Source organism: Mirounga angustirostris, unplaced genomic scaffold (assembly GCF_029215605.1).
Source record: "Mirounga angustirostris isolate CCGP_5_RB_7025 unplaced genomic scaffold, mMirAng1.0.hap1 SCAF_14, whole genome shotgun sequence".
Classification (NCBI taxonomy): domain Eukaryota; kingdom Metazoa; phylum Chordata; class Mammalia; order Carnivora; family Phocidae; genus Mirounga; species Mirounga angustirostris.
This window is the reverse complement of record NW_026991722.1, coordinates 35,048,073-35,066,095: the sequence shown is the minus strand read 5'-3', so window position 1 is coordinate 35,066,095 and position 18,023 is coordinate 35,048,073. Positions and strand designations below refer to the sequence as shown.

Here is an 18,023-nt window from a genome sequence, read left to right as displayed (position 1 = left end):
GTATAGACAACAAGGCCTTAGGTTACTCTGAGGAGGGGGGAGCATCCACTTCCAGCGCAGCACTCAAGGAAAGTTCTGGAAGCTGGTCTCTGGCATCTGCAGTTTATTAACTGCAGTTGTGACCACTGGGATTTGACTTCCAAAGACCATCCAATAGAACCCACCAACGGTTGGAAGCCCAGGGTCACTCCTGCTACTCCCTGGGGCAGGGGGCACTGTTACCCATCAGTGCTTTGTTGGACCTTCTGTGGCTCCTGTCCCCAAGGGCAGAAGCTGACAAAACAGAGGGCTTTGCTCTCCCTGTTCTTCCCAAGTCTGGAAGTGGGGCCACCTGCCTCATGACCCAGCAAGGTATGCTGCACAGAGCGGACATGGGCCTGGGGGCAGGCTGGTGCCTCTCCTCTCCAGTGGGGGGATGAGCAGCCCCAAAAGCCAGGGCCTCTGGGGCCTGCATCATGGTCGGATGAGCAGCAACTGCTCTGCTGATGGCAAGAGACCACTGCTGCAATCAACAAACACCCACCCCACCGTCTATCTCAGCGGAGGGAGTTGGGGGGGACTCTGGTCCCTGTACCGAATTCCCCAAGTCTCCCAATGCCTGGTTGGGGATGCAGCCACCAAGGCTACCCTGGAACACTGTCCCCCAGCCCCGGCCCCCACTTTTCTTTCCAGCTGAAGCCCTGAGCAGGGAAAGTGGGTGCCTCGTTCCTTTGCAGCTTCTTGTCTTCCGTGGGGGAGGATGGCAGCTTGGTGGTGGTGGCAGTGGTGACCCAGATCTTTGGATCACCTCTTCCAAAACCCCAGGGTGGGAGGAATGACAAGTGCACAGATTGTGGCGAGGGTCCCTGCCCTCTCTCACGGCGGGTCTTGTCTCTCCCGGCCGCTGTCAGGGCTTGTCTTGGTCCCCCTTTGGGGGATGGCAGGGTGGTGCTCTCACCACACCCCATATTTTAGGACTTGGACCCTCAGCATCCTGCCCGTCTGTGAACGAACCCCCTTGTTAGCTGAACTGAGCTAAGGGGGAACTTTTTCAGGGAAACTTTCCCCAAGAGAAGAACAGGAGCATCTAGAAGCCACAGGGATTGCATAGCTCACAGGAGGCCCGTGACAGCCTGCCACCCTGTTCTCTGGGGCCAGGATGGTGTGTGTGTGTGTGTGTGTGTGTTGGGGATGGAGGGAGGGTGCTCCTGGCCTATAAAATGCATCTGCCACGTCACGGCCTCGCTGCGTGTGGGTCTGGCCTGGGTGGGAGTGAGGATGCCACGCCTCCCCCTCTCCACAGCCCGAGGCAGCTCCCCTGTCTCCTGTCTGATTTCAATTCCCTTGACCACTAAGTTTCTCTCTTTTCTTAGGAAGGTCTCCAATCCTCAGTTTTCTTTTGCAGAGCTGACTGAGACAACCGACAGGTTTTGAACCTAACAAATGATCAAGCTCTTCTCAGCTCAGGATCCAGCAACACCCACTCGCCTGGGCTCTCTGTGATGATTCATCCCTCAGGTGCCTTCCGCTACCCCCACCTCGTCACAAACCTACCACCCAGCTCCACACCCAGCTCCACACCCAGCTCCGGGGCAGCTCCCAGCAGGGAAGGCCACGCCCTTGGGTTCAGCCTCAATTGACACCCTGGCCCTTGGCTCTCAAGCCCATCCTGGTGTCTTCCAGAGGGGCAGGAACCCAGGAGGCCCCCAATCTCCCAGGCAGAGCCCCACCTCAACTCCGAGAGAGCCTGCAGGGAGGGAAAGAGAAGAACTAGTGGGTATGTTCCAGGAGGGACAGGGAGCGGTGTCTCTCCAGGGTCACAGAATGGAGGGCCCGCGGGTGGGGGTGGGTGGGGGTGCTCTGGGACCCCCAGCCTACAGCCCACTTGTCTCTCCCTCACCTCTCCTCTGGGCCGGGGAGGGCAGGCGGGGTGAGCTGGAGGCAGGAGGAGTGACTTCACATCTTTGTTGCTGTAGCTGCGGAGCTGAAAATAGTCCTCTCTCGGGCAGGCTGGCTCAGGGTGTGAAAAGCTCCGCTCCCAGGGAGTGGCAGGAATCAGCCAGGGGAAAAAAAAAATTAACCACAGGCCTGGGGCTTGCTGGCTTCGCTGCAGAACGCAAGTGCTAGCTCTCCAACCCTGCTCACGGATAAGCTAAGTCTGTGTAAGACGAGGTAACCACAGACTCACCCCGCACGGCTCCCACTTCAGACTCTGCATCTGCGCCTCCTGGCTTCCTTCCCCAGGGCCGCTGTGCTGAAAGCTGCACCCCTCGCAACTTCTAGTCCTCCAGTCAGCCTGGACACAGATGGCAGCACCCTCCTTTCACAGATGTGGAAACTGAGGCCCAGGAAGTTAATTAAATGAAGAGCATTTTAATTAATTAATTAATTAATTAAATTAATTGGTCCAGAGCAATGAAGCCACAGAGGTGGGGTTGTATGCCCATCCCAGCCTTCCAGTGAGTGTTCTGTGATCCCCTTTGCATTGGTGGGGACCCCACGGCCTGGCACCTCCCCAGCAAACACTTCAGGCTATCAGGGGTCTCTGATTCCTAGCTCCTCCCCTCCTATGCTGTCACCTGCTTCAGGTTCAGGATGAGAGATGTGAGAATCTTGGAGGGGTGGTCAGAAATGGAGCCCCCCTCCCAGAGGACGCGAGAGGGAGGGAGTTTCGGGGCTAGAGGGGAGTGGGGGCGGTCCCCTACTCTGTAGGCATCTAAGCTCCTGCATCAGTGTGATCAAGGGTAACTTCCTCTATTCCCAGCCTGGTCCCCAACCTTCCTTTTCCACCCTAAAGTACACCGGATAATTAAGTCTCTCTCAGGTCTCCTCAGTATAATGCAGATTAATTTATTATTTAAATCTGAATAGAATATTAGCTCATTGTCTTAATAGTTCTGATAAATGCTTGCGGGGGCACAGGATGGAAATCCTCCCATTCCCCGCCTCCCCAGCCAGACTGTTAAGACCCCACGGCCTGCAAGCTGCTGGTGGGTGGGTGTGAGATGGGGCTGGGGACTCCCAGGCCTTGCCCACAGGCTGGGCCCTGCTCCAGCTTCCCCTCTCACTATGGGCCCCGCCTCCTGCCCAAGAAAGAAAGAAGGAGAAGGGGGGTAGGAAGCAGGAAAGAGAGCAATTTCCCAACCTGGAGGCTTGCAGGGCCAGAGCGCTGGGGCCAGTTTCTGAGCCACCCCACAGTCAGAGAGCCAGGAAGCCTTTCAGCACCTTAGTCTGCCCCCTCAGAAATGACTCTGGGGTAGGGCCATCTTCACTAGGTCATCCGGAGGACGCTTCTAGTGGAGTTGGCTGTGGGGCAGACCCCAGGAAAACGAGGGGCAGGGGGTGCAAACTGTCTTGGCTTTGCCAACATTCCCACCTCCCCACCCCAGCTCCATCCTTTGTCCCGGGCAGGCCTACTTCCTTCCCCCATAAACAATCTTGGAGGCAGACCCCTCAGGCAGGCCCCAGGCCCATCCTTGCTGCTTCCATCTCCCCCAGAGAGAGCCTCCTGGTCTCCACAGCCAGTGACAGAAATAATGAGAACCGTAATGTCCCAAGGAGCAGAATGGCACAGGAAGGAAGCTGTGGGCCTTCTGGCTAAGCACCTCTGCTGTGACTGAAGGTTGTGTCCCCCCAGATTCACATGTTGAAGCCCAGGGTGATGGTATTAGGAGGTGGGGCCTCTGGGAGGTGGTCAGTTGTAGAGGGGGCCCCATGATGGGATTAGTGCCCTCATGAGAAGGGGAAGAGCCCGGAGCTCCTGCTCTCCACCACGTGAGGGCACAGTGAGAAGGCAGCCCTCCGCAAGCCAGGGACAGGGCTCTCACCAGAACCTCAATCTGCTAGCACCTCCATCTTCCCAGTCTCCAGAACCGTGAGAAAGAAATGTCTTCTGTTTAAGTCATCCATTCAACAGTATTTCATGATGGCAGCACTTGCTAAGAAGCCTCACTTTACAGGTATGGAGACTGAGGCCCGAGGGTGCAGGGTGGATGGTGACCGAAGAAATGATAGGACTGGTGTTCCAGGCACCAGTGTTATCCGCGGACGTACAGACGGAGGGTCCATTGTGAGGGCGCTTGGCATGGTGGGGAGGCACACAGAGAGGGCTGCCATGTGGTCCTGGGCCCAGGGCACTGATGGACCAGGAGACATCTCTTCACCAAGACATCAGACACAGCTCAAGAAGTTACCCTGAGGAAATGGAGGCCCAGGGGGTCAGGGCTGGGGGAGGGGAGGAGGCCGCCCTACCTCCCCAGGCCCTGTGTCCCCCCATGTCTGATGCTTCCCTGGCTGCATGCTAGCTTAGGGACAGTTGGTTTAGGGTCATGTGTACCCTGCTGGCCCCCCAGGTCTGGAGTCAAGTAGGAGCCCTTGGCACAGAAGGTACTGAATCCCGCCAGGAAAAATATATGGGACACATCGTGTGGCTGTGGTTCCTTCACACCATCCCGTCATACAGCTGGCAATTAATTTCCCCTATAAATGAAACACCTTTCATATCACTTTATCTGGAGAGCTTGAATTGACAGCAGCGGGCGTAATTTATACATACTTTTTACCCATCTGTTAGCATTCAGGCTTCAGGCTGCTAGCATTTTTTTCCTTCAATTCTCTCCCCAAATTGAAAGGATTAGGTTAGGATTAGGTGAGTGTTTTAACCAGATATTCACAAAGGTGGATGGCGGTGTTTCCAGACGGCCAGTGCCCAGGGGAGGCCCTCGTACAACGGTGGCCAGGTGGGGCTCAGTGATCTGGGAAATTGCCTCCACCTGAGAGCCCAGCAGCCCCTGCAGTCCAGATGCTAGAGGTGCCGAGGGCTGCAGGGACTCTCCAGGCCCGCCCTTCATTTTACAGATGAGAACACTGAGGCTCAGGGAAGCAGAGGGGCTTGTGCAAAGTTGAGAGTGGCAGGAGGCTGCGCTAGAGCGGGACGTGGGTCTGGCTGCACCAGCCAAGAGGGAGGGGAGCTCCATTCCACCCTGAGAGGGGCTGGGGAGTATGGAAGTACTTGGCTAGCCACGGGACAGTCCCTCTTGCCCCTGGTGTCCATGGAAGTGGATTTCCATAAACTGAAAGCAGGACCAAGTCAGGGCAATTTCTGGAGGCCCTTTTTTGATTGTGCATGCATCTGTGTGCACATGTGAGTACTGGGAGCCCATGAGGGCTGTGCCACTCCCCTCTGAACTTTCACAGTCCTATTAGACTGGCCCATTGGCCTTATTTTCTCTGGCATCCTCTGTCATGCTCTTCTAAGGAGTCTTTTCTTCCTGGCTATCACAAGGGCCCTGGGGACTAGAGCCACGCTGGACTCCTTGGGGACCTTCATGCCTGGCCTGGCCCATCTTCATAGGCTTCTCCAGGAAGCTCTCCCCTACCTGTTCCCCCCTCCCTCAAATTTCTGGAGTTCCTACATGGGGTACAAATGAAGCTCTTTAGGCTGGTCTGGGAGGCAGTGTTCATCTTAGCCAGGCAGAATCCTATCACCTCTGGTCTAGGCTGGAGAGCTGGGAGGTGGGCTGGGGAGAAGGTATATCTTTGCATGTCGCCTAAAAATTTTTGTCCGAGACCTCTGAATCTTGAGCACATTGGCCCCTCTCTTTCATACATTCACTCAGTCACCGTGTACTAAATGCCTGCCACGGATACAACCCTGCCTTGGGCTCCAGGGACATAGAGATGAACGCTACAGGGCCTTGCCTTTGGAGGTCACATGCAGACCCCTGGCCCCAGGAATGGCCCAGCTCTGCCTCTCAAGGCCATCACAAGGTGTCGATGGCCACCGCCTCCTCCATCGCCTCCTTTTTGCCTAGACTCAGCCCTGAAGCCATTAGCAGTGTGACTCTGTCTGGTTCGAACCAGTAAGATAGTTCTGTATTAATGCAGGGGCCTGAGGAGATTTGGCCATTAAATGTTACATTAGACCCAAGGTGTCCTGTACATGCTCCCGGTGGAGTTTTTTAAGCAGCCTTGGCTGGGGGGCCTTGGTGAGGGGGAACGTGCTGGAACTAACAACCAGGTAGAGAGGAGGGTGGCTGGGCTGCACGCTCCCCCTGGAGCTCTGAGGACATCCTAGAGAACCGCGGACGAAGGGCAGGCAAGTCCTTGCCTCTCGTTCAGCCCCAGCAGGCCCTGCTGGCCGTGGCTGGGTGCCCAGTTCATCCCCAGCTCAGCGGGGTGGCAGCCAAGCTCACCTCGACGTCCCAGGGCAACCCTGATTCACTTGTCCTACTGTCTGAGGAGCACCTCCTCCTTGTTGGGCCAGATGTCCTGAGTTTCAGCTCTAAAAATGTAGGCACGGGAGCGACGGGAAAGACAGAGGAGAAGCCATTTCCCCTTCCTTGGAGGAGGTGAGACCCGCAGGGAATAATTAGTGAATGGCACTCATTCAATTTAAAATACAACTAACTGCATCCTGTGGGGCAGGTGCTTACTACTCTGAGCAGGCAGGACGGGACTGATGGATATTGGCCAATGGCATCTAGTCTTGCCAGCAACCTAACTACCCAGCTCCCTCCCCACCTCCCTCACACCATCTAAATACCCATCTACCTAACTCCCCGCTCACCCAGCTAGCCACCCACGTGCTCATCCTCCAAGGACCTTGGACAAACTGTGCTGACCCTCGGAGCCTTGGTTTCCCTGTTGCAAGTGGAGATAAGAATTGTCCCTTGTCTCCTCCTGAGCTCATTTAAAGGATGTGATGGTCCCGGAGACGGTTTGTCAAATGGGGTGAGGAATACAGATCACAGATGGTGGGTAGATTATTGGGAGCATCCTTATACCACGCTGCTGACTTCGAAGGTGTCCCGACTTGAGATGTTTTCCAACCTTCCCCTCCCTTGGACCAGTGACTCTGCACATCCACTGAAGTTGGGAAAGCTTGAGATTTGTTTTTAATCATCTCTTCCCGGCCATGAAGGGTGGGGCAGATCCTGGAGGAAGCTCCAGCCACCCAGCCCCCTCCCTGTTCTCCTGATGGTTTCAGACACTGTGCACTGAGCAGGGTCAGGAACAAACCTGGGCAGGGGACAGGGGAGCAGGCCTGCGGGGGCTGGAAAATCATTAGTGGAGGGGCTGGTTGCAGGGAGACTGCAGACAGATGCCGGATGTTTGTTTTCTCCAACGTTGGGGCCTCAGAACCAGAAAGAACAAACTGGAAGAGAAGAGATGGCTAATTGTTCAGAAGGGAAGATATTATTTACAGTAAAGGGACAATTAGGAAGGAGGGGGTAGAGTGAGACAGGGTGGTTTGGTTGGGGCAGCCCAGTCCACGCCGGTCTGGGTGATGGGGTAGGCAGGGGGCCATTATCTTGAGCCAGGCCATCTGCCTCATGGTCACCTTCTATCTCACAAGGTCACCCTCTTTTGGGGAAGGTGTACAGGAAATAGAAGGTAACATCTATTTACCCAGAATGGCAGCCAGATCACCTCCCATCCACCATGTGGCCCAGGAAGTCTTCTAGTCTTTAAGGCTCAATTCAGTCCTCCTCCCTCAGGAAGCCCTCCTGACTTGCAACTCACAGGAATCTGCCCTCTTCTAAACCTTCCTGGATCTCCGGGTCTGAACTGCAGAGACCCTTGACTGCACAAGGCCCTCTATCGGAACTTCTCCTTCACAAGTCTCCCCACTGGTGCCTGGAGCAGGGCCAGACTTGGGAAGGGAGAATGAATTACATAGGGCCTTTGGGAAAGTGAATGGAGGACGAGGTGGGAGAGAGAAAAAGTAGCAGCAGTTCAGTTGAAGGAACAAATTTTATGGGCTCTATGGAGCCCCAAGCCTGAGGTCCCCCCTTCATTCGCTGGCTTGCTGGCTCTTGCCATAAAGAAATGAAGGTGGCAGTTGAGAATCCCACACTCAACATGCACCAAACTCTTAGATCTCAGATTGATTCTGGCTAGTCATTTGAGAATACTTGAAAACTGCAGATCTCAGGGAAAAAAAAAAATCATCTTTCCTTTGAAGCAGAAAATGGTCCATTTGCACATTAATGGCTGGGTGGGCCAAGAGCCCCTCTAGGAAGGGAGAAGGGATGGCAAGTGTCCTGTCTCAGGAGGGGCGGAAGGGTGGTGGCTGGGGCAATGGCCATCACAACGCCACAAGAGTGCTGAGCGCGGCTTGACCCAAACCGCACAGTGAGCCATGAAAAGGCCCCACGGTGACTCTGGGGAGAAGGAAACCAGACACGGGCTGCCTACTGGAGACAGGGCGCGCTTCCAAATACCAGGAACCAGATCGTGCCGGGCTCCTCCTCTGGACATTTGTTAGGAAGCTGTTGGGCAGCCAGCAGCACAGACTGCTGGAGGGCGGTGGGAGCCACGTGCCCAGCAGGGGAGGCAACTTGGAATCTCAGGCTTCTCCAAGGAGCATCCAGGCAGGGCTCCATAATCTACCCCCTCTGCTCTGCTGAGCGCTCCCCACTCTCCTACATGGTGCCTGCCTCCAGCCGCACTGCCCTCTGTCCCCTGACAGGCTCACACCTCTCTGCCCCGACTCGCCTATGCTCCAAAATGCTCCTGGACCCACGACCCCCGCCTGACTTGCACACACAGTGCTCTCACCCTCTCCTGCACTTCTGTTCCGGGCTGGCAGCTCCTGCCCAAACGCGAGCTCCTAGAGGGGGAGAACTCCAGTTCTCTGTGATACCCCGCACCCTGTGTGCCAGCCTGGCCAGGGTTGCGAGGCCCTGTCTCTTGTGGATTAGCACCACACTGTAGGGCCTTGCAGGGGGCCAGCCCTGCCTGTCTCTGCCCGATGGCCTCCTGGGATTGCTTTCCTCTCCTTCCTTTGCTTACAAAAGTGGAGGAAGAAAAGCCTGGGGCCATCCTTCGGCTTGCTGGAAAGGAGATGCACAAGGCAGCCTCTGGGTTAGCAAAGGAGGTGAAAGAGGGTCTCCCAACTGCACCCCTGCCCTGCTCCCCTGCCCCCCCTCACCCCCACAACCTGTGACATCACTAGGGTGGGTGGGGAGCAGACTAGGCATCAGTTCTTGGATGGCTGGAGAGAGGCGGCCAAGTTCTTATCCCTGGGCCTTCTGTCCTAGGCTCCCCTGCCCCTATATTCACAAGTGTGAGAGAGTGGGGAGCAGAACCCCAAGTTCTGCCATGGGGGTCCCCAACATGGCAACCTGAGCCTCTCACCACACTCATAAGCTCAGCCCCTTTTGGGTCCAATCCATCCGTCCTTTGTACACCAGATATTTACTGCCCACCACAAAAGGCCCAGCAAGATGTCAATTCAACAAATATTCAGAGTGCATATTCTGAGTGTGGAGCCCTAAAATAGATGCTAAAATTTAGAGGTTTATGTAACTGAATATAGGCCCAACGACACATAGTCACATGTATCTGTGAGACTCTCCTCACGATCTGTAAGGCCTGGCCTTGAATCTCGGCGCTGCCGGGGACTGTGGTGTGGCCTGGGAGCAGTTAGTTAACTTCTCCCTGCCTCAGTGTTCTCATCTGCAAAATGGATGCCTGGGCCAGTTAAACAAGTTAGCATAGGTAAAGCGCTTAGACCAGAACCTGCTATACTATTTCCTGAGTTTCTACTATGTGTGGGATCCTGGGCAAGACACCTGGCTCAGACCCTTGACCCCATGGTGTCTACCCTGCACTGCATGCCCTCACACCCACATAGTCTCCCCGCTGGGCAGAAGGGCCTCAGGCACAGAGGAGTCCAGAGCTGAGGACAGGTCAGGGGGCACTGTGGACAGCTGATCAGGAGCTGCTGCTTGAGGTGATGGGCTTTCTGAGAGAGACAACTATGGGAGGAGGCAGACGGCATCGTCTGCGAGTCCTTCCAGGGTGCTGGAGTCCATTTCCGCCGAGGTCACTGATGAATATGAAATTCTTTGTTCCAGGCTCCAAAGAGTCCCACTGCCCTGCTCTACCTAAAAGCCAAGGTTACAGCCATAATAAAGAGAGCTGCCCTTCTCCAGGAGAAACGCACTCTCCCCCCTTCCACCATACACAGGTGTGCACGCGCGTGTGGACACACACACACGCACACACACACAGAGCACTGGAGGAGGAAGGGGAAGTGGGGAAGTGCAGGGGGTGCACAGAGAGGAGCGCTTTGCACACTCCTAGTTTGGGGACAGGGTGCTTCTCTGTACCATCCGTGTCCACAAACCCAGCCCACGGGCCAACAGGCTCAGGACGGGGGCCTCCAAATGAGGCCCCACCTCATTCTGCCTCCTCTTACTTCTCTCCCCACCGAGGTTCTGAGAGACACCAGGTAACTGGAGTTTGACTCTCCACAAAATAAAGGGAACTTTCCAGGAGAGGGTGCTATTGGAACATCCTGTGAGTGTGATGCGGGCTCCTGGGTGTGCGGGCAGGCCTGCAGTGGGCCACGCAGCCTGCCAGGCTTCAGGTGCAGAGGCCTGGGCTGGGAAGGGGCCTGTCACATTGGGAAGGGGGAGGGGGCCACGTAATTCTAACTTTGGTGCACTTGCCAAAATGCAGGAGGCCCGAGGGTGGGACAGGGGAAGCCCCAGCACCTCCCCTGCTGGCTGATTGAGAGGGCCAGCTGAGGAAGGGTGGTTGAGACACTAGGATGACGGAGCCACACACACTGAGACCAAGGCCCCCAAGGGGGCTGTTTGAGCCCCAGCTCGCTGTCCCACCCCCGTGAGCATGGCTGGGGGGCTTGCTTTCTCTGTCCCCTCACTGGGAACAGAAATAGAACCAGCAAGGGTTTGTCAGTGCTGTGGGAGCTGAGTCCCTGCGGGATATGGGGGCCTGCTAAGAAGGGGTCTGGGGTCTGGAAGTCCCAGTGCTGGCATCCAAATGTGTGCATGTAACTCAGGGTTGTCACCTCATGGGGTGGTGCCACTATGTCTGGCTGAGTTACAAGGACACAGTGGTTCAAATGATTAAGCAGAGGAGGGAGCCATGGGCAGGGAGAGAGGCCCATGCATACAGACCTGCAGATGGGGTGACAGACCCAGGGAGACAGAGATAGAGCGGGAGCAGAGGGACACAGAGACAGGGAAGGGGACAGACGCTTGGACAAGAACTTGGAATGCAGGGAACGGGGGAGAAAAGGGAGGGACGAGACTGATTCATTTCGTGTCTCCTGCAGAGAGCGCTTCCCCTGAGAGGATGAAAGAGAAGAGGCGGCAAGGCGGACAAGCAGACAGTGAGCAGGATGCCTGGGAGCTCTCCCTGGTCCGTGGGCCTCCAGCTCTCTCTACCACCATCACTACCCCCCTCCTCTCCTCGTTCTTATGATCTACCCTCTGAGTGTCTATGCCGTGCCAGGCACCACAAGCACGTCAGCTTCTATTCTCATAACAACCCTCCAGGGCTGGTCTTGCCATCTCCACTTTATAGAAACAGCAAGGGCGGCTGGGGATGGACAGAACCGGGATTCTGACCTAGGTTTTGAGCACCATCTTCCCCTCATACCTGCCACTGCTCCAGCGAAGGTTCTAAACATGGAAGTTTGCATCAGCAGGAAGAGACCAAATTGGGTTGTAAAGTTCTGTCCAGGTGGGCCGGGAATGGCATGTGTGTGTATGTGTGTGTGTGTGTGTGTGTGTGTGTGTGTGTGTGTGTGAGGAGGGGGCTGGGGACTGTACAAATACTACAGCCAGCTGTCACTTCTGAACCCTCACTACCCACATGCAGGCACCGAATAGATTTGGAGAGCAAGGACCTGGGACTGGAGGCCCAGGGACTCCCCAGGCCAGTGAGAGGTCAGTGGGCTGGGCAGTTTCTGCCCACCCCTTCTGGGCACAGCCCCAGCCTGGAGGGACTGGGCCAGGCCTGGGTGACTGGTGCAGCCCTCCAGGGTCCTAAACCCAGGGACTCTTCCCTGGGAGGCCACGGCCAAAAAGCCAGGTAGAACTGAGAACAGAGGACCTCTTTTTGCTCCCAAATGCACTCCCAGGCTCCCTGCCTAAGTGAGAGCAGGAAAGCCTTGGATGCTAACCCCACAGTGGCAGGCCTGAGTCCCAGCTGAGCCACCTGGGAGCTGTGTACCCTCAGTCAAAGTCCCTAACCTCTTTGTGACAGCTTCAGCACCCATAAATGGCCCTGGCCTTCAGCGTGGACAATCAAATGGGAATCCATGTAAAGCATCCAGCCCACTTCTTGGCACACAGTAAGCGCTCGATAAATATTCACTGACATGTCTTTAATCATCAGTGCAATTACTTATTCTCCTTTGGCTGCTCACCCTTCTTTTCCTCCCCATCTCTCCCCTGCTCTTTACCCCCACCCCCGCTCCCCAACCTGTCAACCCTGTTTTCAAAGGGTCTACCAAGTGTCGCACCTCTGCTAGGCTGACAGCCGCTCACGGGAGGGCCACGAGGTTGCTAGGGGACAAAATTAAGTCAGTTCAGCACTACTGGGCATTTTCTCCGTGCACAACCCTGTGATCAGTGCAAGACACATCAGCCCTTCTTTTCCCCTCAAAGACCTTCAGCCAAAGAGAAGAACCATGGCAAGTACACAAGTGACTTCACTCACTCACTCATTTGTTCACATTTAAGAACACTACACTGATTATCCAGCAATGTGTGATCAATTGCAGAAGTGAGGAAATACAGCAAATCCCAAGGCATTAGAAGAAGGAAGGATTCAGTCTCATGAAGGTAGGGTCCTACCTAAGGCTGATGAAATGACACAGGGGGCTGCTAATGCCGCCAGGGGCAAGAGGCTCTGGAGCCCAGGAGCCAATCACCAGACACAGGGACTCTGAGGTCACAGGACCCTGAGGGTCATGGAAAGGTCTCGCTCTCATGGTTGAGGCTTCGTGAACGGTCTTCAGTGTGTTTTCTCACTGCATCCTCTCCACAGCCCTGGGAGGTAGCCAGGTTGGGGCAGAGCGCCCCTGGGGGTCACGACAGAACTTACAAAGGAAGGACAGCCACTTGTCCACAGTCCCCTGGCACCGATCTTCAGAACTGGGACCAGAATCCCAGCCTTGCTTGCACCTAGGACTCTTCCAGCAGCTGGACTGGGCGACTACTTTTGTTTTTCTCTCTGCGTGGACTCATCCCCCAGCTCCAGGAGTTCCTGACCAGCTCTGGGCCACCCAGCGTGTCCTTCGTGGCACAGAGAGCTCTTCTTGGCTCACTGGCTGTGCCCTGCTGGCCCTGGGCTGGTATCTGCACCCTCCAGCCCTCTGCACTTTGACCTTCTCTTCGGATTTGCACCTGCCCCGGTGTTCAGGTTTAGGCCGATGTCCCCAAGTTTTTATTGATTATATGTCTTTTGGGGAGACATTCATCATTTATTCAGCATCTGAGCACTTTACACGAGCTGAGCACCCCAATGGTCAGCAGCTCTGGGAGCGAGTCCCCCTTACGTCCCTGCATAAGCTCCTCCACACCCCCTCAGGGGCTCTCCGGAGCTCCCTAGGGCCCCCGCATCCATTCTGCTGGCTGGAATGGGTCTCTTCGCAGAGCCACCCTAGTGAAGCCTAAGTCTTAGCACATGCTGGTATTCGGTTCTGCCCATAGTAAAGTGAGCCAGGACTGCGAGGAGGTCAAAAGACCGACGGTGCAGAATGCGGTGTGGTCAGGACAGGTAGCTTCAGAATTTCTATGATACTGCCACGCATCTGCTTCCTGTCTGAATCCAGAGGGAGTGAGTCTCCTGTCACGAGAGGACCCGAGGCCCAGCGTGGCAATGTGGGCCTGAGGCCTGGGCTGGTCTCGAGGGCTGTGTCTCCTCTGGGAGGTGGCGGGATGGGGTAAGGCTCCAACCCGTCTCCCTACCAGAAGCCTCTGTGACCCCACAGTCCCCAGCCACAGCAGAACATCCGGGCTAGCCTGCCTCCCACGGACGGCCCTGCGTCGTCTCCTCCACAGCCAAGTGGGCCTCCTTCTTTCCCCAGCTCTGCCCTCAGTGCCTGAGCAGGTGCACGTTCAATTACAAGGCATTTGTTGACTGGCTAGGGATGGGGAGTGGCAGCCACCACCACCCCTTTTCTCTCCCGCGTGGGCCCTAGGAGCAGGCACTGGCCCCCAACCGGTCTCTGACATCTGGGAGGCTGGCGGGAACTGCCGTGAGCTGCTCTGACCGCCTTCAAGGGCACTGCCAGGAATAGATGCGGCCACCCCGCCGCCTGCGTGGGTCTGGCAGCCTCGGAGTGCCCTTTCTCCAGACTCTGCGCACTTCCCAAGGAGCGCTCATCCCCGACTGCCTGGTTCCTTAGGAGCGAAAGCTCAGCGTGGTGCCTGCTCCTGGCTCTTCAGAATGTGTTGAGCCGCTTGCCCACGACACGGCTCAGCAGATGCTACCCCACCCACCTCTCGGCCAGCAAGCTGCAGCCACTGGCCCAGTCGACCAGATGCGGAGCCAACTGACTGCTTGATGCCAGCAGGTGCAACCTAACTAGCCCCCGCAGAGGGTCTGTCCAAACGGGAACCCTTAGTGACAGAGTTGCATGCCTTTGATTTGTAGCCAAGAAACAATGTCAAGAAGATAGGGTGACTCTCTTAGAGTCACGGCTTAACAGGAGCAGAACAAGGCCACCGACCCACAGCACCTGACCCTGGCCAGGAGCCGTGGTGTCCACTGGACAGAGATGGCTTTGGAGGTGGAGAAGAGGGGTTCAAGGGCAAAGGAGGTACCTGAAACTTTTTGGGCAGGTGGCATTCAGATCCTGGGAGAAGACGAAGGATATCATCCCAAGATATGGGGAAGAATGGGTTACCTCTAAGTGCCAATGAGTGGACTAGTGTGGCCTGGACAGTGGGTTCAAGGCAGAGAAAGGGAGAGGATAGGATGTGATCGTATGGAACCCAGGGAAAGGGACATTAAGGCACTAGGAATTCAGTCAACTCTGCTATGAGGCTGGTTGCATGACTCCAGGTGGGTGGGAAAAACTCTGCCCCCCCATTCCTGCATTCTTGCAGGACTCACTGCATGGGCCTTGGTGCTGTGTGATAGGTCCTATTCTAGGATCGAGGGATGGAGCAGCAAACAGGATCCCTGTCCTCATGAAGCACACAGTCTAGTGGAGGGAGACCATCAATAAAAACATGCAACTCAAAATGTGATGGGTTAGGTAGTGATAGAAACAGTGAGGCAGACCAAGGGGGAGCGGATGTTGGCCCTGGGGTCAGGGGACCGCTATTTTATATAGAATGGCTAGGGAAAGCCTCTCTGATAAGGTGATGTTTGAGAAGAATCCTGAAGGAAATGAGGGAATGAACCAAGTGAGCATGTGGAAGAAGAGTCTTCCAGGCAGGTAGCTAGCAAGTGCAAAGGCCCTGAGGCAGATGTGTGCTGAGCCAGCTGGAGGAAGAGCGATCTACAATCTGTGGAACAAAGCATGCCATAAGAGTCAGCTCACCTCCTAAGACCAAGCTGCTCAAATAGCCCATTCTGCATGCCTGGCCCCATTCCTGTGCCTCAGGTGGACCAAGTGAAGTTCCTTCCTTCAGAGAGGCAGGACAGCTGACATACCTTTGCTGAAAGGTGACACAAAGATGGAATTTGGAATCTGTGGCCCAGCCAGGAGAGAATAGACTGGGCTCTGATTTCTTAACCTCAAGGCACATCCCTAATTTAATGTGTGGCTCTTTTCTTGACCTACTACCCGCTGCCCGCCATTCTTCCTTCCACATGCAGGCCCTCAGCGGGGCCTGCTCCAGGTAGTGAGAACTGGGGTGCAGGGGGGCTGAAGTTCCTGCCTGGGAGGGGAGTCCTGGGGGGGCACCAGGGCTTCCAGAAGAGGAGCCTAAGGAGCGTAAGCTCTTGGTGTGGCCAGAGCAGGGTAAGAGAGAAGCAAAGGCTCAGAGGCTGGAGTGAGCTTGTGCGTGCATCTGCATGTGTGTGTGTGTGTGTGTGTTGTGCTTGCATACATGTATGCATGTGTACACGTGTGTCTGAGAGGCCCCACTGTGGTGGGAAAAGAGAAGGATGGTGAGGTTCTGGCCTGTGTCTGCTAGGCCCTCTCTGTTAGGACTTGAGTTTGTTCTCTTTTTTTCCCTCTTTGTGTGTGTCTGTTTTTCTGCATGAGTTTATTAGTCTCTGGGTGTCTGTGGGAACATCTCTGTCTCTGTGTGGCTCTCAGTATCTCAGTTTCCCCTCTGTGTGGCTCTCTCTGCTCAGCTCTGGCTCTTCTGGTCTCCCTCCCCCCCTCCTCCCTGCCCCCTCTCCTCTTTCTCTCCGAACAGGAAGAGGCCTGCAAAGGACTGCCATTTCCCCCCTCCGCCTCCCCACCCCATTCCCTCCCCAGGTTTTTTCTCTCCTCCTTATTCAAGGCAGATAAAGTGCGCACAGCTGCTCCCAGCTGAAACGGGCCTTAATTGCACCCCCGTTGCCATGGCGATCCCTGATGATCTCCGTGGCTGGAATGTTGCCCTCCCGATCTCCCTGCTGGGGCCTCCGGGCTGCACAGCCTCCTGGCCCCGGAGCTGACCCCGTGCGGCACCCTGGCAGGGCAGCGGGGCGCAGGCGGCAGCCTCACCCCATCCCCCCTCCATGCCTTTCCCCTCCCCTACTCCGTGCCATTCCAGGGTCCAGCACAGTCATGCACACGCTCCTAGGCAGGGGCAAAGCATTCTTCTGGCAGCAGCCAGGGCCCTGATTTTGGGGGTGGGCAGGAGGAGGTCTGGGCTCTATCCCCTCACTGGTGGACCGGCTACAGCTGCACCTACCAGGCTGTGGGAGTCCTGTCAACGCAAAGCAGCCCATTTGGTGCAGTTTCTATGGAGTCCTGGGCACAGAGTTGTAAGCACCACAGAGGGAAGTGGTGACCTAAAGTCCCCTCCAGGGTACCAAGGTGCTGCAGAGGGGCAGTCAGCAGGACCGGGCTGCTCCCTCACCGCAGAAGACAGCAGGAGGGGGGAGGGTGGCACCCTGTTAGGCACCTCAGGAGGAGAGGGACACGGAGGAAACCCTAGTGGGACCCAGGCAGGGCACCGTGGTCCAGGGATGTGAGCCGGATGCAGGGAGGTGGGGGGGTGTCTGCCCACAACATACGTGCATGCCCCGATGTATGCTGGGGGTGTCTGGCCCACAACTCTGCCTTACACTCCCCCTCCACGGACCATCCCCTGGAAGCCAAGCTGGGCCACATTAGAGTGTGTGTTCACAGCTCAGTGGCTCCTGACAGGGGTCTCGCGGAGGGCAGCTGTACTTAGTGCCCCAGTCGGCACCCCCGAGGGGCCATCCTGCGTGAAGTGGGAAGCCTCTGAGCAGTCCAAGACTGCTGGCTCTGTTCCCCACCCCCCATCACCCGCTCCTTCCTCTGGGCCACCCAACCCCAAGCCCTCTGTCTGCTGGGGCCTGGATGGAGTGAGGTTTTCATGGCCTGGATCTGATGGGCCTCTCCAGACCACCTCCCCACCACCCAGTGGGGTGTCTGCCGCATCTTCCTCAGCATCTCGGCCCCCTTCTTGCCAGGCAGGCAGGCGGGCAAGGCTCCGCCCTCCACCCTGTGCCAGAGCCCCGGACTCTGCCTGGCTTCCACCGGCCCCTTCTCAGGGCTGGCCTGGGCAGGGCAAGAGCTCCCAGGACGGAGCATCTCTGATGGCCCTGCCCACTGCCAGAATGGTGGCAGCTGAACACACGCAACCCTGCACCGCGCTCGGTGCTACAAGAGCGGTGATAATAGCAGTGGGAGGAATAGCAGCTACTGATGCTCACACAGCCTGCCACGTGCCACGTGTGGAGACCGTGTGCACCGTGGTGCGGTTCCCTCACCAAGCTTGAGGTCGGGACTATACACTCCACACAGACGCGGAAACGGGGGTCACCTGCGCAGCCAAGGCCACTCCCTCTTGGTGGCCACGCTCGTGGGCCCTGGTGGACAGTTCCCCGGTGGGCCAGGGCTGCCCCAGCACCTCCTGCCTGTGGTGAGGCCGCAGCTCTGTGGGGCCAAAACGTCACCCCCTGCGCCGTCGGGGGAGGATTTCTGCACGAGGATCTGTGGCAGTGGTGCCCCCACCTTGAAACACCATGCCACTATTTACCCCAAGTCCACGGGATACTGCTCAGGGAAACATCTCTCTCTCTCTCTCTCTCTTTTATGGGAAAGTAGCTTTCCCATAAATATTTGCTACATAAGTAAAGGA

General features: G+C 56.5%; 1 protein-coding gene across 14 annotated transcripts in view; it reads right to left on the bottom strand.

Moving 5' to 3' along the window:
* Positions 1-18,023, bottom strand: part of CELF4 (CUGBP Elav-like family member 4) — a 293,550-nt gene that overhangs the window by 169,277 nt on the left and 106,250 nt on the right. The window lies entirely within an intron of this gene.